The sequence below is a fragment of the Muntiacus reevesi genome, chromosome 21 (genome assembly GCF_963930625.1).
Source record: "Muntiacus reevesi chromosome 21, mMunRee1.1, whole genome shotgun sequence".
NCBI classification, from domain to species: Eukaryota; Metazoa; Chordata; class Mammalia; order Artiodactyla; family Cervidae; genus Muntiacus; species Muntiacus reevesi.
This window is the reverse complement of record NC_089269.1, coordinates 36,604,492-36,627,142: the sequence shown is the minus strand read 5'-3', so window position 1 is coordinate 36,627,142 and position 22,651 is coordinate 36,604,492.

Sequence of the window (22,651 nt, the reverse complement as noted above, 5' to 3'; positions counted from 1 at the left end):
TTTAAATATGTGGACAAAAATGTTTGATTTTTCAGGAATTTTGGTATAAGATTTACATTTCAAATTGTATACTTTTTTTCAGAATAATCTACAGAGATTTTCATAGCAATATTTTACAAAAGTGAGAAATTAATCCCAGTATACTCTTTCATTATTTGGTAAAATTTGTAACACAAATATCTTTATACATTTAAGATTCTGAAATGTACTACTACAAAAAGCTTTAGGCAACTTTTGTAATATCACTAAGCTATTCATAATTATTGTAATATCCCCAATTTTTCTAATGTTTTGTTACTTTGAAAACAACAAGTTAGCTATTTGGGCAGCTAACCAGAGAGGGTTATTTCTAGGCATTAAAAAAAAAAATAGTAATTGTTAAGTAAAAGGAAAAATTAATCAGTCTAAGTCAAAACGTTTTATAATAGTATAGTTCTCTTTGTTTTACTGCAGTTGAAAAAAAATTGCTTTTACTCTTTTCATTTCTTTTCCCCCATGGCTTATGTGTTTTCCCTTTGAAAGAGTGTTGTAGGTTAGTCCTCTGCAACACCATGAACTATATAGAGTAAAAGGCAGATACATAATTTTTCTCTTAGCTCTATATGACTTGGTATGTATGTGTCAATAAATATAATTCAGCAAACACTGTATACCTAAAAATCTACAAGATTACCTAATGAGCAGAGGGAATTAGAACTTTAGGTTAAAAATAGAGCAAAAAGTTAATTTAATTAGACATTTTGTATTTTGATGGATTACAGAAGGAAATATAAGGTTTCCCTTATATTTCAGTAGCTCAGCTGGTAAAGAATCTGCCTGCAAAGCAGGAGACTCCAATTTGATTTCTGGGTCAGGAAGATCCACTGGGGAAGGGATAGCTTACCCACTTCAGTATTCTTGGACTTCCTTGCTAACTCAGATGGTAAAGAATCCACCTGCAGTGCAAGAGACATGGGTTGGGAAGATCTCCTGGAGGAGGGTTATGGAAACCCACTCTAATAATCTTGCCTGAAGAATATCAGAGGAGCCAGGCTCCTCTGTCCATGGGGTCATAAAAAGTCTGGAATAATTGAGTGACTAACCACAGCACAGCATATAGAAGGAAATATATAAGGAAAATAATTTTCTCAGATTATTTCTCAAATAATTTCTCAAAACACATGTTTTGTTTTTAATTGTATTTGAAAAAAGCTATTCCTTTATAGCTTTCATGAAGAGTATAAAAAGGCAAAAAGATAGGACACTGAAAGATGAACTCCTCAGGTAAGTAGGTACCCAACATGCTACTGGAGATCAGTGGAGAAATAACTCCAGAAAGAATAAAGGGATTGAGTCAAAGCAAAAACAATTCCCAGTTGTGGAAATGATTGGTGACAGGAGCAAGGTCTGATGTTGTAAAGAGCAATATTGCATAGGAACCTGGAATGTTAGGTCCATGAATCAAGGAAAACTGGAAGTGGTCAAACAGGAGATGGCAAAAGTGAACATCGACATTCTAGGAATCAGTGAACGAAAATGGAATGAAATGGGTGAATTTAACTCAGATGACCATTATATCTACTACTGTGGGCAGGAATCCCTTAGAAGAAATGGAGTAGCCATCAGAGTCAACAAGAGAGTCTGAAATACAGCACTTGGATATGATCTCAAAAAATGACAGAATGATCTCTACTCATTTCCAAGGCAAACCATTTAATATCATGGTAATCCAAGCCTATGCCCAGACAAGTAACACTGAAGAAGCTGAAGTTGAACAGCTCTATGAAGACCTACAGGCCTTTTAGAACTAACACCAAAAAAAAAAAAAAGATGTCTTTTTCATTAGAGGGAACAGGAATGCAAAAGTAGGAAGTCAAGAAACACCGGGAGTAACAGGCAAATTTGACCTTGGAGTATTGAATGAAGCAGGGCAAAGGCTAATAGAGTTTTCCAAGAGAACACACTGGTCATAGCAAAAACCTTCCAAAAACACAAGAGAAGACTCTACACACATGGGCATCACAAGACGGCCAACACCAAAATCAGATTGATCATATTCTTTGCAGTCAAAGTTGGAGAAGCTCTATACAGTCAGCAAAAACAAGACCAGGAGTTGACTGTGGCTCAGATCATGAACTGCCTATTGCCAAATCCAGACTTAATGAAGAAAATGGGGAAAACCATGAAACCATTCAGGTATAACCTAAATCAAATCCCTTATGATTATACAGTAGAAGTGAGAAATAGATTTAAGGGACTAGATCTGATAGACAGATGCCTAATGACCTATGGACGGAGGTTTGTGACATTGTACAGGAGACAGGGATCAAGACAATCGCCAAGAAAAAGAAATGCAAAAATGCAAAATGTTTGTCTGAGGAGGGCTTACAAATAGCTGTGAAAAGAAGAGAAGCCAAAAGCAAAGGAGAAAAGGAAAGATATACCCATTTGAATGCAGAGTTCCAAAGAATAGCAAGGAAAGATAAGAAAGCCTTCCTCAGTGATCAATGCAAAGAAATAGAGGAAAACAACAGAATGGGAAAGGCTAGAGATCTCTTCAGGAAAATTAGAGCTACCAAAGGAATATTTCATGCAAAGATGGGCTCAATAAGGACAGATATGGTATGGACCTAACAGAAGCAGAAGATATTAAGAGGTGGCAAGAATATACAGAAAAACTGTACTAAAAAGATCTTCACGACCCAGATAATCACAATGGTGTGATCATTTACCTTGAGCCAGACATCCTGGAATGTGAAGTCAAGTGGGCCTTAGGAAGCATCACTACAAAAAAAAAAAAAAAAAAACTAGTGGAGGTGATGGAATTCCAGTTGAGCTATTTCAAATACTAAAAGATGATGCTATAAAAGTGTTCCACTCAATATGTCAGCAAATTTGGAAAACTCTGCAGTGGTCACAGGACTGGAAAGGGTCAGTCCTTTTCATTTCAATTTTCATTCCAATCCCAGGGAAAGGCAATGCGAAAGAATGTTCAAACTACTGCACAATTGCACTCATCTCACACGCTAGTAAAGAAATGTTTAAAAAATTCTCCAAGTCAGGCTTCAGCAATACATGAACCGTGAACTTCCAGATGTTCAAGATGGTTTTAGTAAAGGCAGAGGAACAAGAGATCAAATTTCCAACATCTGCTAGATAATTGAAAAAGCAAGAGAGTTCCAGAAAAACATCTATTTCTGCTTTATTGACTATGCCAAAGCCTTTGACTGTGTGGATCACAGTAAACTGTGGAAAATATTGCAAGAGATTGGAATACCAGACCACCTGACCTACCTCTTCTCAAACCTGTATGCAGGTCAGGAAGTAACAGTTAGAACTGGACATGGAACAACAGGCTGGTTCCGAATCGAGGAAGGAGTACATCAGGCTGTTTATTTTCACCCTACTTATTTAACTTATATGCAGAGTACATCATGAGAAACACTGGGCTGTAAGAAGCACAAGCTGGAATCAAGATTGTCGGGAGAAAAATCAATAACCTCAGATATGCAGATGACACAACCCTTATGGAAGAAAGCGAAGAAGAACTAAAGAGCCTCTTGATGAAAGTGAAAGAGGAGAGTGAAAAAGTTGACTTAAAGCTCAATATTCAGAAAACTAAGATCATAGCATCTGGTCCCATCACTTCATGGCAAATTGTTAGGGAAACAGTGGAAACATTTGCTGAGTTTAATTTTCTGGGCTCCAAAATCACTGCAGATGGTGATTGCAGCCATGAAACTGAAAGATGCTTACTCCTTAAAAGGAAAGTTATGACCAACCTAGACAGCATATTAAAAAGCCAAGACATTGCTTTGTCAACAAAGATCCGTCTAGTCAAGGCTATGGTTTTTCCCGTGGTCATGTATGGATGTGAGAGTTGGACTATAAAGAAAGCTGAACGCTAAAGAATTGATGCTTTTGAACTGTGGTGTTGGAGAAGACTCTTGAGAGTCCCTTGGACTGCACGGAGATCAAACCAGTCCATCCTGAAGGAGATCAGTCCTGGGTGTTCATTGGAAGGACTGATGTTGAAGCTGAAACTCCAATACTTTGGCCACCTGATGTGAGGAGCTGACTAATTTGAAAAGACCCTGATGCTGGGAAAAATTGAGGGTAGGAGAAGAGGACAACGGAGGATGAGATAGTTGTATGGCAACACCGACTCGATGGACATGTGTTTGGGTGGACTCCGGGAGTTGTTGATGGACAGGGAGGCCCGGCATCCTGCAGTTCATTGGGTTGCAAAGAGTCAGACACGACTGAGCAACTGAACTGAACTGAACTGATTCTTTCATAATTTCCCACTTTGCCTAGTCACAAGTCAAAGAGTTTTAAGTAATAATATTGATGAAATGAAGGTAAAAATGTTTCAATGAGAAACATTAAAAAATACTTTAAACATAAAATGTGTTTGCTATTGTGAGCTCTTCTTACCTACATTCAGGAATTAATTGTATTAGTTTGTTAATGGTGTGTCACAAACTACCCAAAATTAATATCTTATAAAGATATTCATTTTTTAGCACACAGTTCTGCAAATCAAAAATCTAGCATGTTATGGCTGAACACTCTTCTTAGGGCACAACAAAGTTAAAATCAGCAAGTTGGTTAGCCTGAGTTCTTGTCTTGAGGCTTCAAGGAAAAATTCACTTTCATGCTTGTCCTTCTTGCCTTTATCACCTAACAAGTCAAAAGGATAAAGTAACCCGTCTAAGTCAAAATGTTTTATAAGATGGTCTCTGCATAAAATAGATATTTTCCCTTTACTTGGCTGCATTTAAAAGTCTGCTTCCTTGAGGCTGTAGGACTGAGGCCCAATCTCCATGCTACTTGTCCCCAGGTGCCACCCTGAGCTAATCGAGGCCCTCCTTATTCTCTTACATGTGGCCTCCTTCATCTGAAAACAGCAATACTGCTTGGACTCATTGTACTTCAAATACCTGACTTTTCATTTGATTAGCATAAGGAAATTCTGTGCATATAAGAGGCTCATGTGATTAGATCAAGCCTACTCAGACAAAACACATATCATGAAATGAACTGTACCATTTAACATAACCTAAATCATGATAGTAAAACCCGTCATATTCACTACTTCAGAAAGTATACATAATTTTTGCATAGGGTAGGGTTGAGAAATCAAACAGGCTGCTTTTTGTTTTTTATTAAGGTACAGTTGATTTGCAATGTTGTGTTAGTTTCTGATGTACAACAAAGTAATTCAGTTACATACACACATACATACACACAGACACACATATACACACATATATTATATGGTGGGCATTTTAAAACTCCATGTATTACCATCCTCTCCCTATATTCTCAAACGCACAGAATATGTTCACACAGTCCCAGTGTTCCCAAGGTTCTCACCCCTTACATCATCAAGTATACATTTAAATCTCTTCATTTCAAAAGGCCCACAGTTTCATTTTCTAAACTATCTCAGTCAGGAGCAGATGAGGCTACTGAGCATAATCTATTATTATACTGTATAACTCCTAGGTATAATTCAATCTATGAAAGTAAAGACACAAATTTGAAATAAATATCTCCAATGGAATGATGAAACTATAATATTTTTTGACATTCTGGTTCAAAAAAAGGAAAAAACAAAAAACAAATGGCTAGAAGGGATCATTGGAACAAAATAGTTTTGAAACCCAGATAGGAATTCAACCTGGATTTCCTTGATTAGGAGTCAAATCATGCAAATCATGTCTATAGTTTTTGCATCCACCCTCTGCGCTCTTGGTTCTGCCATCTGGAATTCTGATTATGCATAAATGGTAGCAACTTTTTTTTTTTTTTTTTTTTTTGCATATGAGTTGTTTTATCAGTCTGGTCACTGAAGGTAGAATTTTGGGGTCTGTCTTTATTTTCTATTTTCTCAGTCCCTTTCCGTCCAAGTTACCAGTGTTGTGCAAATGTAATTTTCTCAAAAGCCTTATGGACCTTTGTGTATTTCACTGGTTATCATTAGTAGAACAAAGCCATGTCTACAGATCTGAGATAATCCCTTTGGTTTCTACAGATATGAATTAAGGACAATTCCTTTAAATCTCCTAGATGTCCTACGGCTTAATAAAGAATCTCTTGATGAAACTTTTATTTTTTTTCTTTTCCCTTTTCCCCTTGGAGGCAGACCCTTAGCATTCCCTCTCTATATAATGTTGCCAGAAGCATTTTATCAGGGTCAATATCTTTGCATTTTAAATAGGCTGAGTTTCCCAGACCATCAAGATTTCATGCATTTTTTAAAAAAGTTCTTTGTTCAGTTTACATCTTTCCTCTTTCATATGACTAGAAAGGAAAGAAGAAACCAGGGCACATCTTCAAAATGTTGTTCAGAAATCTTCTTAGAGGACTTCTCTGGTGGTGCTGTGGATGAGTCCACCTGCCAGTGCAGGGGACTAGGGTTTGTTTCTGGTCCAGAAAGATTCCACAAGCTTGAAAAAGGGAAGCCATCGTGATGAGAAGCCTGACTCCCAACCAAGAGTAGCCCCCACACTGCGGCTAGAGAAAGGCTGCACAAAAGCAATGAAGACCCAGCACAACCAAAAATCAATCAATCAATAAAATATATATTATTTTAGTGGGAAAAAAAAAGAGAAATTTTCTTAGACAAATCTTAAATTTCCAGTTTCATCACTTACCCATAACTACTGGACATATTTGGCTAGTTTTCTTGCCACCACAAAGCAAGAACCATTTTTCACTTTCCAATAACATTTTTCTTTTTTCACTTCCCTTAGAGACTTCTCCAGACGTGCCCATGAAGTGTGTATTTCTACTAGCATTCTGCTTATGGTGATTTAGGCCTTCTCTACGACTATTTGGAATCTCTTTATAATGTTCTTTACTTTTTTATGAACACTCAGCTATAGCATCTTTTTTCCAGCATCTTTCATATCAATGTTTTTACTAACAATCTGCTCAAGAAAATCTAGATTTTTTCCCCATCACTCCCATTCAAACTCTTCTGTCCTTCTCCCACTGCCTAATTCCTAACTTCTAATCACTCACACATTTTAGGGTTGTGTTAAGGTAGCACCCTACTTTATGTACCAACATCTGTATTAATTACCTAATGTTTCATAACAAGTTACCACAGACTTACTGGCTTAGAAAACTCCCATTTATTAACTCACAGTTCTATAAATCAGAAGTCTGGCACAGCATGACAGTACCGGATTCTTTGCTCAGGCTATAACAAGGCTGAAAATAAGTTGTTGGACAGGTTCACTTTTCTTCTGGAAGCACTTTTCAATAATCTCCTTCCAAAATTAATCTTGTTTTTGGCAGAATTCATTTCCTTGTAGTTGTAGGACTGAGAGCTCCATTTCCTTTATACCTGGTCAGCTGGGGGTTGCTCTTAATTGGTTGAGGCTATCTGTATCCCTTGACTCCCATCCTCAAAGGAGCCACACTGCATGGAATCTTTTTGTTTCAAATATTTAAGTTTTCCTTCATTGTGCTAAGTCGCTTCAGTCATGCCTGACTCTTTGAGACCCTATGGGGTGTAGCCCTCCAGGCTCCTCTGTCCATGGGGTTTTCAGGCAAGAATACTGGAGTGAGTTGCCATTTCCTTCTCCAGGTGTTCTTCCTGATTCAAGGATTGAACCCTTGTCCCTTACGAATCCTGCATTGGCAGGCAGGTTCTTTAACACCTGGGATGCCCTTTTCTTCTTTAAGAAGAAGACTCTACTTTTGAAAGGCTCATGTGCTTAGGCCAGATCCACAGATAATCTCTTTATCTTAAATTTAACTGTATCATATAAACATTCTGATTACAAGATTAAAATCTTTAAAAATCATTAAAATTATTAAGGTACTAGGAATTATGAAGGTCATTGCTACCAGAAAATCAGGCAGTTGTCTCTGAATTGTGCTTCCTGCAACAAATTGTTACACTTTTAGGAAATGTATCAGCTTTATGTCATTTTGATGGCTATATCTGCCACTGTGATAGTATTTACACTGTAGATATTGGTAGCAGCTAAAGATCCAGGCTTTTGGGGGTTGTTGATTATTGTCTTGTTAAATTTGTGAGTGTATATAGAGTTTGGGGCTTCCCAGTTGGATTAGTGGTAAAGAATATTCCTGTGAATACAGGAACCGCAGGAGATGTGGATTCGACCCCTGGATCAGAAAGATCCCCTGGAGGAGGAAATGGCAACTCACGCCTGTATTCTTGACTGGAAAATTCCATGAACAGAGGAGCCTAGCAGGCTAGAGTCCTTGTGGTTGCAAAGAGCCAGACAAGCCTAAGCAACTGAGTAAGCATGCATGCATATGGAGTTTACTAACACAACATCATTTCATGTATGTATAACTCTATTCATCTACACCTATCTATAATATATATAATATATAAGCACATAGGTAATAGATTGAAATAGATAATACTGATGGGCACGTAGAGAAAAAATACCACATACTATTCAATATCCTTTGTCTAGATTCACCAAATAACACACTTTGTCACACTTGCTTTCTCTCTTTTGCTTTTACATATTTGTATATATGCATAGTATTATTACAATTCAACAAGATATTGTTTTTCCTTGCCTCCCTCCACTTTTCATTTGTGTGTCCTCTTTTTGATTGCAGAAACACTGGCCCTACAATATCAATTTAATCATTTGTGAGTTCAACAATACATGACCATAAAAATAGTTTCAGGATATCTATGCCCATATCACTATAACAGAGATACTAAGGAGAACTCAAAATTAATATAGCATCTCTTTTATTTTATTTGACCAAGGATATGTAAGCAAAATATTGAATTTAAATTAATTTAGATGCTTTAGATGCTTTTTTATTTATAGCATAGTAAATCTATCTGTCTGTAAGCAATTTGAGCAATATTTCTCTCCATCTTTGTTATATTTCATTTTTGAATATATGACACATAAGCATGGTTAAAAAAAGGTAAAATTATAAAATTATATATATATATATTGAGAAAATTGTCATGCCCTCTTTCATGCCATCCTCTCTACTCCCACTCATCCACTCCTCCACATATTGCTCATGTTCCTGATTATTGTTTTCTATTTTTCACAATTACTCAAAAGTACAAAACTATTCACACTGTGTTTCTTTTTCACCATTTTACTCAAAATATCCTAAAAGTCACTCCATATCTGTTCACAGTTTTCTCAACTATAATTTACTTAACCAGTTTTCTATATGAGCAAGTAAGGCATTTCTTTTATCTGTGTTATGCAACAATAAATAACAGCACAGTTAATCAGATCATACATATAAATTTTGTAAATTCTGAGATTATCATGGTTTATAGAAATAAGATTGCTGTGTCATAGGGTAAAGCCATTGCTACTAAATATACTGCCTAATTCCCCTCCAAAGAGATTTGATCACTTTACATTACCATAGGTAATTCATCAAAGTGTCTGCTTCCTCATAACATTGACAACCAAAGGTGTTTTCAAGCTTTTGAACTGTTGCCAAACTAATGTGCTAATCATATGTATTTAATTGTAATTAATCTACATGATCCATGTAATGCAATGTTTTTTGCATTTATTTCCATTCCACAAATACCAAAATTTGAAACATAAAAATAAACTCATTCTATTATGACCAACCTAGATAGCATATTAAAAAGCAGAGACATTACTTTGCCAAAAAAGGTCCGTCTGGTCAAGGCTATGGTTTTCCCAGTGGTCATGTATGGATGTGAGAGTTGGACTATGATGAAAGCTGAGCGCCGAAAAATTGATGCTTTTGAACTGTGGTGTTGGAGAAGACTCTTGAGAGTCCCTTGGACTGCAAGGAGATCCAACCAGTCCATCCTAAAAGAGATCAGTCCTGGGTGTTCATTGGAAGGACTGATGCTGAAGCTGAAACTCCAGTACTTTGGCCACTTCATGCGAAGAGTTGACTCATTAGAAAAGACCCTGATGCTGGGATGGATTGAGGGCAGGAGGAGAAGGGGACGACAGAGGATGAGATGGTTGGATGGCATCACCGACTCGATGGACATGGGTTTGAGTAAACTCCAGGAGTTGGTGATGGACAGGGAGGCCTGGTGTGCTGCGATTCATGGGGTCGCAAAGAGTCGGATACAACTGAGCGACTGAACTGAACTGAACTGAAAGAAACATGTATGCATACATAGTGTTCATTAGAACAAAGGTCATGCAAAAACCTTAGGTTGACTGGCTTTTAATTAGGCATGTAAATGCACTTTTATCATGACCCTTTTCATCAGAGAAATCTTACTATCAATATAGTTCATATTCTATAGCTAACTACTGTATGACACTCAATGACTGAGTATGTGAAGTCTGTTGGAGAATGTACTTGTAGGATCGTCACATAATTATTGACCATCATAGAAATATGTGTGTGTGTGTGTGTGTGTGTGTGTGTGTGTATACAAATATCAGTTCAGTTCAGTCACTCAGTTGAAGTTGATGCTTTGAGACCCCATGGACTGCAGCATGCTAGGCTTCCCTGTCCATCACCAACTCCCAGATCTCACACTAATGTCCATCAAGTCCGTGATGCCATCCAATGATTTCATCCTCTGTCGTCCCCTTCTCCTCCTTCTGTTAATCTTTCCCAGCATCAGGGTCTTTTCCAATGAGTCAGTTTGTCATATTAGGTGGCCAAATTATTCGTATTTCATCTTCAGCATCATTCCTTTCAATGAATATTCAGGACTGATTTCCTTTAGAATGAACTGATTGGATGTCCTTGCAGTCCAAGGAACTCTCAAGAGTCTTCTCCAACACCAAAGTTCAAAAGCATCAATTCTTTGGTGCTCAGCTTTCTTTATAGTCCAAGTGTCACATCCATACACGACTACTGGAAAAAACCATAACTTTGACTAGACAGACCTTTGTTGGCAATGTAATGTCTCTGTTTTTTAATATGCTGTCTAGGTTGGTCATAGCTTTTCTTCTAGAAAGAATGAAGAGATGGAGCCAAAACAAAAATAACACCCAGTTGTGGATGTGACTGGTGATGGAAGTGAAGTCTGATGCTGTAAATAGCAATATTGCATAGGAAACTGGAATGTTAGGTCCATGAATCATGGCAAATTGGAACTGGTCTAACAGGAGATGGCAAGAGTGAACATTGACAATTTAGGAATCAGTGAACTAAAATGGACTGGAATGGGTGAATTTAATTCAGATATACAAATACATATATGTGTGTACATATATTTATGGGCTTCCCTGATAATCTGCCTGAAATGTAGGAGACACAGGAGATGTGGGTCTGATCCCTGGGCTGGGAAGATCCCCTGGAGGAGGGCATGGGAACTCACTCCAGTATTCTTGCCTGGAGAAATCCATGGACAGATGAGCCTGGAGGGCCACAGTCCACAGGGTGACAAAGAGTTGGAAAGGCCTGAAGTGAATTAGCACACACACACGCACATGTGTGTGTGTGTACACATATACATATGTAGTGGAATTAGCCCCCTTTATCTCCCTGCCTAATTGCTTGAACTAGGACATTGATCTTTTGCCCTAGGTACTCCTTGTTCCTCAATTTGGACTGTATTACAGTACCATCTTTCTGGGTCTTCAGCTTACAGGTGGCACGTTGTAGGATTCCTCTGCCTCTGTAATTTCATGAGTCAATTATACTTAGTCTTTTCTTAAAATGTGTCTATTGATTCAATTTCTCTGGAGAATTGTGACAAATACAGCATCCTAAGATTGTGGCCATTAGGTGATTCTCATTTTCAAGCCAGCTCATAGTTCATTTTCAATAAATGTATTAAAATTATCATTTACGTATTCCTCTGACTTAAGTATTCAGCAGCTCTTTCTCCAGGCAATTGGATCTTGACGGTGTTTCTCTGAATGCTCCAAACCTGGAAAACCAGATTTTGTGGTAGTTGTTTGTCCTGAAACTCAATTCTCTGAAGGATTCAGAAAAATATTTATTTTCAGTTTATTCAGTGACAGTTTTCAAAGTGGCTGCACAAATTTACATGCATTAATATATTTCATAGTATTCATTATGTGAATTTAAAATAATTAACTTCTCTTGGTATACAGGGAAGTAGAAATCATATGTGAGATAAGTTCACTCATTATAATTATATTCTTTAAAGTCTTACTAAATCAAATTTTACTCTCTCTCACTAAGGATCTGTCATTTATGAATAGATAACCATCTGCTATTATGCTCAGATGAAGGTTGCTGGAATGTTGTGAAAAACATATTGTGATTTTAAGTCATTAATACATTCCCTTATCTATTATTCATCCTTGGTTATGAATCATTATTTTCCACAAATTAAGTTAACTATGATGTATACCTCTTTTATCATAGCAAATCCATTTGTAAAGTTTTCCTGTTTGTATTATTAAATTTAGAATGTTCTTATAAGCACTGTCATGGTTGTTATACTTATTCTGCCATGCCTGTAGGCTGTGGTTAACCTCTTCAGTTTAAATACTTCCACAGTAACAGATCCTCATATATATGTGTGTAGTGGGGAGGAGTTACTGTTCTTTAGTCACTAACTTGTGTCTGACTCTTCATGACCCATGGACTGCAGCACAGCAGGCTACCCTGTCCTTCACTGTCTCCTGGAGTTTGCTCAAACTCATGTCCGTTGAGTTGGTGATGCTATCCAACTATCTCATCCTCTGTCGCTTCCTTCTCCTGCTGCCCTCAGTATTTCCCAGCATCAGGTATGAATTTCTGAGACAGGGCAGGCAAACTGGGCCCGTATGTGAGAGTCCTGCAGGCTCCCAGGTCTCTGGCTCTGCCCTGTGCTCCCTGGATGCTGGGGACATCTCTAGGAAGGACCACGCTGCCTGTGCACCCCCAGCTGGAGGCCTGAGCCATGTGGAGGCCACAACAAGGGCCTCTGATCTCGGCCCCCTCCGTCCCCCACAGCCCTCAGTCCAGTCTGCAGCCGTGAGGTGATGGGCCTGTGCAGCAAAGACCTGTGCTAAGCAAAGGCTGCGCTGGGCACACAGAAGAAGGGCTTGAGGAGCAAGCAGGCCCTTGAGAGAAGTCTCCAGAAGAATGTACCCTCTATTGAATTCTTCAGCTGTTCTCCCAGAATTGTCACATGCATCCCACAGTCTGCATCTTGACTTAGCTGACTGCAAACCCAGAGGACAGGCAAGGAAGGGTTCTGTGCTAAAATCTTGGCCAGAGAGAGGCAAGAACCACCCTTGGGTACCCACATCTTGTGGTCCTTAACCCTTGAGTCCAGCCATGCCTCTGTTGCCAGAGCCCCCAGGAGCTGGGGTTCACACAAGCAGTCTGTGGGCAGTGACAGGAAACGGGAGGTCTTCTCTGCATGTGGGGACCTCACGTGTCTTCTGTGATTTCCTTGTGTCCAACGCCTGTGGTGATGAGCAAGTGCAAAGGCAGCTTTGAATGGCATCCATTGGCCTCTGAGGACCTCTGGCCTCTCGGTTACGCTGGCCCCGTCCAGGACAATGTTCCAGGGTGGCTTTGGTTCATGACCTGGGGACGGATGAGCACCAGAGCTGAGAATATGTATTTCCTCTCAGGCTGGAATTGGTGTCCTGTGTCCCAATGACGCCACAGGATCTTTCATAAAGGTGATTTCAGTGTCCCTGGCCTGCTTCTGTTAGAGTGTCATACAGATGCTATTCTGGTGGCCTGACAGGCACTGCAGTCCTTCTCAAGGGTGTGAGGGCTTAAAAGGGGGTCCCTTCCTGCAGCGTGGGGGGGGGGCAGTGGGGACCTCATGGGGTTATAAAGGTCCAAGTATGCATGTATCATAATATGAGAAATGAAGGAATTGTACCCACCCCACTACAAATCTACTTTAGTGAGCCCACTGATGCAAATGCCAGTCTCATTCAGAAACATCCTCACAAACACATTCACAAATAATGTTTAATCTGAGCACTCTGTGGCCAGTTGAGTTGATACATAAGTTTAACTGTCACCAATGTCCCAACACTTTCATGAGCTTTACTTCCAGGAATCTGTGAAATGAAATATTTCTGGCTATATCTGTAAACAAGAGTGATAGAGTCATCAGGGATTCCTGCCTTTCAAATGTAAATTTATGAACCCAGGGAAACACCAATGGCTATTGGGGTAGCCATTAGCCCAGGTAAGTGCCATGAGAAGATCGGGAAAGCAAGAAAGTCCAAGAGGCAGCCATCTGCCACATCCACCATTCCTTATGGTGCAGGAGGAATTAAGGATGCAAAACTAAAAAAAAAACATTTGCCCCTTTGAAGAAAAGCTATGACAAACCTAGACAGCATACTAAAAAGCAAAGACATCAGTTTGCTGAAAAAGTTTATATAGTCAAAGCTATGATTTTTCCAATAGTCATGTATGGATGTGAGAGTTGGACCATGAAGAAGGCTGAGTGTTGTAGGATTGATGCTTTCAAAATGTGGTGTTGGAGAAGACTCTTCAGAGTCCCTTGGACTGCAAGGAGATCCGACCAGTTCTTCCTAAAGGAGATCAGTCCTGTGTGTTCATTGGTAGGACTGATGTTGAAGCTGTAACTCCAATACTTTGGCCACCTGATGCAGAGAGCTGACTCGTTGGAAGAGACCCTGATGCTGGGAAAGATTGAAGGCAGAACACGGGGATGACAAAGGATGAGCTGGTTGCATGGCATCACTGACTCAATGGACATGGGTTTGGGTGGACTCCGGGAATTGGTGATGGACAGGGAGGCCTGGCATACTGTGGTTCATAGGGTCACAAAGAGTCAGACATGACTGAGCGACAGAATTGAACTGAACTGAACTGAGCGACTTAACAACAACAACAAAGGATGTGAACAATCAAGAAGCAGGATCTGGCTCCAGATAGTTGTGATGCACGTGAAAGGAATGAATTCAGTGAGCCCAGATGCTTGCATCTTCCCATTCATAGAAAAGCACTAAATTCCTTGAGATATCTGCTGCTGCTGCTAAGTCGCTTCAGTCGTGACCGACTCTGTATGACCCCATAGACGGCAGCCCACCAGGCTCCCCCGTCCCTGGGATTCTCTAGGTAAGAACACTGGAGTGGGTTGCCATTTCCTTCTCCAATGCATGAAAGTGAAAAGTGAAAGTGAAGTCTCTCTCCTCTCTATATGGGATTTTCCAGGCAAGAGTACTGGAGTGGGGGTGCCATTTCCCTTAATTAACAGACTGCCTTCCCTTTCCTTTCTCCAGCCATTTACAAACTTCTTTTTATCCTGAATCCTTTCCCCATCTGCTTGGAGCAGTCTCTCAGGGTCATTTGAGATACTGTCCCCTAGGCTCAAAGTCCTCATAATTCCCACTGAATGCAGTAACTCTCTACTTTCAGACTGACCATTTTTTAGTTGACAAATTCCACCAGGTTTTTAAAATGAAGATCCTAGAAAGAGTCCCTCTTTGTTCTGGCAGAGGGAATCATCATTTTAAAATTCTTTCATATATTTCTTCCTATCAGAAACCTACTCTTCAGTAGGAAAAGTTGTTAGCAGGGTCATTTCCCACTGAGGGAAGAGCTCTCCCTTTTACCCTCCTCTCTTACCTCAAGTGTGAAAACATCTATACTGCTGGAGAGAAAGATGGTGAAGGCCACACCACAGAGATGCAGGTCTATCAACAGACAAATTTGATGGTTAGACTCTCCTCTCACACATCTTACACTGTATCAGCAGCAGCAAAGTGAAATATAGTCAATTCTTCTCATTTGCAGATTGTGTATTTGTGAATTCACCTACTTCTTAAAATGTATTTGTAACCACAAATCAACACTTGTAGTGATTCTGCAATCACTTGCTGATAAGGACAGAGTGGTGAAAATTTTCAGTTTCCTGATATGCATGCCCCAGCTGAGATGGAATCAGGGGATGCTCCGCCTTCTTGTTTCAGCTCTCATATTGGAAACATGCCCTTCTTCAGGGTCTATTTAGTGCTATATTAAAAAAAAATGCTGATTTTGGTGACGCTGCTGTTTCAAATGGACCCCAAGAGAAGTGCTGAAGTGCCGTCTAGTGTTTCTAGAGCAAGAAGAATGTGATGTGCCTTTCTAACAAAAGATGTGAGCTAGAGCAGCTTCATCCAGGCATGAGTTACAGCGTCTGTTCACTCTGAGTTCAATGTAAATGAACTTCACTTACCTTCATAAAATGGAGGAGGAATTTCACCCATCTGTATATAAGGCTGCTCTGGAAAGTGATGAAGTAACATCTATAGTGTGTGATAAAACTATTAGAAATATCAAAATGCGCCTAAAAATTTGGATTCATAAGAAAAAAAAAAAAAGCAGTAAAAGGAAAAGCATAGTGGACAGCGGTGTTGTGTGACTGAAAGCTAAAGAAATTTAGGGTCATGTTACCCGGGGTCAGGAAAGTGTGAAAGCTCTCTTGGCTGGTGCCTGCTGGCTCATGTGCTTCAGAAGGCAATGTGGCATAAAACTGCTAAACTTACAGGTGAGGCCGTTTCTGCAGACCAGAGGCTGCACAAAACTGCTCAGAAATGTCTGCTAAATGTTGTCGAGGAAAGGGATTATGCAAAAGAGCAAGCTTCCCGTGTTTGGGGACTTGCTTGGTTTTAAGGACGTTGGCAAATGGACCTATTATAGCCCAAAGAGCATTTCAGTTGGTGAAAGGTTCTGAGCGGACTCGTAGGACCCTGAGTCTGCATGCCCCCTCACGGCAGTAGTTCAGCGTTAGGCCATTCAGTGGCTCTGGTGACATTATAGGACACAAACTATGGTGAGGATAAGGATGGACTGAGCGATAACCATGGATTGCAGCTCAAAGAGCTGCAGGACACGGACTGTCACCAGGGTGGGGCGCTCAGTCACGACCAAAGGCAAAGGAAACACAGGGGTTGCCATTGCAGGGATTTGGTATCTCTGACGGCTACAGATAAAGTACACATTAAATACTGCCCACCTCCTAGCCCAGTTAATCCAAATCCTTACACTAAATGGCCAGTTGGACAAAACCAAGGGAGTTCATTTATAAGTGAGATGTAGAAAATAAGAGTAGAAAGAAAGTATATTTGAAGAATAACAGCCAAACTTTTTTTCCAGTTTTGAGGGAAAATATATAATATCACACCTAACAAAAAATGTAAACCCCTCAACAAAGACAAAATTAGCATGAGTGAAAAACACTCAGGTATAGCATAAACATATTTCTGAATGATAGCAATAAATAGAAAAATCTTAACTTTTATTACATATCCAAAATCTCAATGATTTTCAAGCAGAAGAAATATGAATAGAGCAACTACAATAACCATCATAATCAGATTTCTGAAAAACAGTACCAAAAAAAAGTATTAAAAGCAACCACAGAAAAATGGCACATCACATGTAGGAATTTCAAAAAAGAATCATAGCCAACCTCTTATCAAACATTATGCATGCCAGAGGACAATGAAGCAATTCTTTAAAAGTATGGAAAACAAATGAACAAAGAAAATACAAAATTCTATATCAGCTAAAATATTTTTCCAATAATGAAAGCAAATGAAATATTTCACATACAAAATAAATACAAAGAGAATTCATCAATAGCAGACAGCAATATAAAACATGTTAGAGGAAATTCTTCCTGTAGAAACTCAATTTAGAAAGTTATACATAATCTGTAAGCTTGTAGAGAGTTGTGATTCTAAAATAGGTATACATACTTTCTAATGAAACTATTAACTGATTATTTCAAAGTAACTAATATCCACAGAAGCAACTGCTCCATAATATGTTAGTTGCTCAGTCATGTCCAGCTATTTGTGACCCCATGGATTTTAGCCCACCAGGATCCTCTGTCTACTGAATTCATCAGTCAAGAATACTCTAATGGGTAGCCATTCCCTTTTCCAGGGGCTCTTCATGACCCAGGGATAGAACCCAGGTCTCTCGCATTGCAGGCAAATTCTTTACCATCTGAGTCACCAGGGAAGCCCTACTCCATAATTTAGTGCTTTAAAACTATTGCTATCTTTTCTTTTTTTAAAAACATTCCTCAATTCTAGATAAGAAATGTGGACACTGTATAGAAGAGGTCAATTGCCCTTGCTCCATAGTGTCTGGGCCTTCAACTCATAAATCTTGAAGACTAGGTGTAAAACAAGGGCTGGAGTTTTGTGTTAACTGGAGGCGCCTTACTCATCTATCTGGCACCCGAGTTGGAAAGACCGAAAGACAAAAGCTGTCAACCAGAGAACCTAGAGTTGGCCAACTGGTGTCTGGATCTTCATGGCATGGTGGTCTTAGGATACTCAGATTATTACATGATATCTCGTGGCTCTCAATTTGAATATTCCAGTGGCTAAGGAAAAACTTGCCTTGCCTTCCATTACCTGTCTTCTGAGATCACACGGCATCACTTCTGCCATGTCCTACTACAATCATAGCAATTTAAAGTTGACCGAGGTCCAGTGGGAGGGGACATTGAATCTCTCAGTGAGAAGAATATCAAATATTTTGTGATCATTTCTCAAAACATAACCCCTAAATGTACTCTGATTAGCCATCATTTCCTATCGCTATCATTTTTTTTTTCCTTTTCTGGAACCACAAGACTAATAACCTGCTGCTGCTCTCTGAATTCCTGCTCCAACCCTCTCCTTATCCTATTTTCCAACCAGTTTCCTTTTCTTCTTGAATACAGCTCAAATGACTACCAACGGTCATTTGACATCTTAACAGGGCATACTAACTACAATAAGAGAAATCATGTCTTCCCTGTCTATTTGAGAGAGCATATGGATGGCCAAGCTTCATTTTAAAAAAGACCACTTAATTCATGATTCAGTGACTAACATTGAAGTACACAGGACCAGGAAAGGGTAGGAGGAAATGGACTGGAGGAATTTTATGGCTTCCTTCATAGAGGGAATCTGTCTGATGTTTCTTGAAAGCCCTACTGGAATTCTGATAGCCACACTGTGGTAAGTGTTTTACCAAGGTCATAGAACTCTTGGTTTATGAAAGCAGATCACCAGGAAATAAAAGTCTGGTATAACACAAAATTTGTGTTATTTTAACAGCACAAATCAAAGAACAATTATTTAAAATAGCAATAAATATACAAATATGACTCAAAATTGTATGATGTTCTCTTTTGAAATGTCAAGATTGTTACACATTTGGATAATTTATAGACAAGTTAACTCATCTGAGATAATATAGAAGTTTTTTTCTGGCCTTTTAAAGAAAAATGAAAGATCCAATATCTTGCTTTTATATTATAATAAAATCAATCTCCTTAATGAAGAAAATGGAGAGAAAAAGTACTTTATTAAATAAAACTTTCAGTGATTTTTTTCCCAAGCCTCAGGTTGGGAATAAATTAGAAAAAAAAAATCTTTCTTATTGAAATGATACAATAAAAACTTTACTCTCCAAAAATTTAATTAAAATATGTCAAACATTTACCATATAACAGAAACTACATAAGTAGTTCATTTTTTTCCACTCCATATGTAAAGTCTCTCTCTCTCTCTCTCTCTCTCTCACACACACACACACACACACACTAACCTAAGAGGCAGGTATTGCTATCTCCATTTTCTAGATAACATAACTGAGACTTAAGAATTTAAACAACTTAATTAATATAGTATATCAATAAGGACAGAAGAAGAAATTAGACTTAAATCTTATTCCAAAGAGGGGAAGTTTTAAAAGGTGCCTAATTGTAGACCTTCTACCAAACTAGTAGATAAGAAGTTTAAAGCCTAATTATAATTTTATTTGGATAAATAAAGAGATGTGATTTTTCTTATATGCAGATATTAAAAAGATCAAATAGCATAAGTATAAGGATTCTGAAGTTTAAGAAGTTTAAGTAAATTACTAAGTGCATGCATCTTGAACCATGGGCCACAACTAGAACTCAAGTCTCATTTCTCCCATGATGTGAGACTCTCACATTTTTGCTTTGTCATAATGCAGCATTCATTTAGAATTCCTTTTTGCAACTCCTTTCACAACCACTGCATGACTTATATATGACCTCTCTCCTCCACAGATAATTTTTTTTATTCTTTCGTGTTAAAGTGACTTTCTAGAGTGATTATATAAGATCCAATAGAGTTTTTATAATAGCTTGATATATATATATATATATATATATATATCAACTAAGTATCATAGTAGCATCACTTGCGGTAATTTGGTACTTTCAAGAAGATATGGAGACATTTTTTCAAAGACATATAGATGGCCAAGAGGTACATGAAAAGATGTTCAGCGTCACTAGTCATCAGGGAAACACAAATCAAAACCACAGTAAAATATTGCCTCACACCTGTTAGAGTGACTATTACTGAAAAGATAAGAAGTAACAAGTGTTGTCAAGAATGGGGAGAAAAGGGAATTTGTGAACTGTTGGTGGGGAATGTAAACTGCTGCAGCCACTCTGAAAAACTATGGAAGTTCCTTAAAAGATTTAAAATAGAACTGCCATATGATTCAGGAATTTCACTCTGGATATTTATCCAAAGAAAACAAAAACACTACTTAGAAAAGATACATGCACCTCTATATAACCTGCAACATTATTTACAATGGCTAAGGTATGAAAAGAACTTAAATGCCCATTGATTGATAAATGGATAAAGAAAATGTTATATATATATATATATATATATATATATATATATGTATATGTATATGTATGTATGTATAATGAAATATTATTTGGCCATGAAAAAGAATGAAATCATGCCATTTACAGCAGCAGGGATTGAACTCAAGTACATATGCTAAGTGAAACTGCTCAGAGAGAAAACATCAATAATATAATATCTCACTTATATGTGGATTCTGAAAAACAGACAAATCTGCTTATGGATGTACAGAGCAGATTACTGATTGCCTGAAGTGGGAAGTAGGGGATGAGTGAAATAAGTGAAGGGTGTAAATAGGTATAAAGATACAAAAACTAAAACATAATTAGGTCAATATGACTATATAGCACTTATGAGTGCCCTTTGTATATGGAAGCTTATTAATGCAAACTAACAAGGAAATTGAAACAATATTACATTGCTCATTTAAAAACTATAAAAAATTGTCTCAAGCATTTTATCCAGCAATTTCTGAAAACAAAACAATAACCCCAAGAGCAAAATATATTTGCTCAATTAATATTTGATATTTTTTAGGTATTATTTAGATTGATTATGTTCTAATGTGCTGTTTTGTTCTATTTGAAATGTGTTCAGTATTTATTTTAACCATTGAAACAATATTACTGATCAAAAGAAATTAAGAACATTTCAATAGATATTACTTTGCCGGTGTTCTTTGCTTAAAAATTATTAAGAGCACAGGTTACGAGAAACTTTCATCTAATGCAAACAATATTCCACAAAAGAACTATTAAAGTTATTTTCAACAAATGTGACTCAGAAAGACCTGCCTATGAAAAGATTTTCCATAAGATCATTTTAAGTATCTACTTAAAGTTATTCAGCATTCCTCATCAAGATTTAATCAGATAAAACTAAATTATCACATAAACTTCAGTTCAGTTTAGTCGCTCAGTCGTGTCTGACTTTTTGCGACCCCATGAACTGCAGCACACAAGGCCTCCCTGTCCATCACCAACTCCCGGAGTTCACCCAAACCCATGTCCATTGAGTTGGTGATGCCATACAACCATCTCATCCTCTGTCGTCCCCTTCTCCTCCTTCCTTCAATCTTTCCCAGCATCAGGGTCTTTTCAAATGAGTCAGTTCTTCGCATCGAGTGACCCAAGTATTGCAGTTTCAGCTTCAGCATCAGTCCTTCCAATAAATATTCAGGACTGATTTCCTTTAGGATGGACTGGTTGGATCTCCTTGCAGTTCAAGGGACTCTCAAGAGTCTTCCCCAACACCACAGTTCAAAAGCATCATTTCTTTGATACTCAGCTTTCTTTATAGTCTAACTCTTACATCCATACACGACCACTGGAAAAACCATAGCATTGACTAGATGTATTTTCATTGACAAACTAATGTCTCTTGTTTTCAATATGCTGTCTAGGTTGGTTATAACTTTTCTTCCAAGGAGTAAGCATCTTTTAGTTTCATGGCTGTAATCACCATCTGTAGTGATTTTGGAGCCCAGGAAAATAGTAAGCCACTGTTTCCCCATCTATTTGCCATGAAGTGATGGGACCAGATGTCATGATCTTAGTTTTCTGAATGTTGTGCTTTAAGCCAACTTTTTCACTCTCCTCTTTCACCTTTATCAAGAGGTTCTTTAGTTCTTCACTTTCTGCCATAAGAGTGGTGTCACCTTTAATTAGGTCCCATTTGTTTATTTTTGCTTTTATTTCCAATATTCTGAGAGGTGGGTCACAGAGGATCCTGCTGTGATTTATGTCGGAGAGTGTTTTGCCTATGTTCTCTTCTAGGAGTTTTATAGTTTCTGGTCTTACATTTAGATCTTTAATCTATTTTTAGTTTATTTTTGTGTATGGTGTTAGAAGTTGTTCTAGTTTCATTCTTTTACAAGTGTTTGACCAGTTTTCCCAGCACCACTTTTCCATTGTATATCCTTGCCTCCTTTGTCGAAGATAAGGTGTCCATATGTACGTGGATTTATCTCTGGGCTTTCAATTCTGTTCCATTGATCTATATTTCTGTCCTTGTGCCAGTATCATACTGTCTTGATGACTGTGGCTTTGTAGTACAGCCTGAAGTCAAGCAGGTTGATTCCTCCAGTTCCA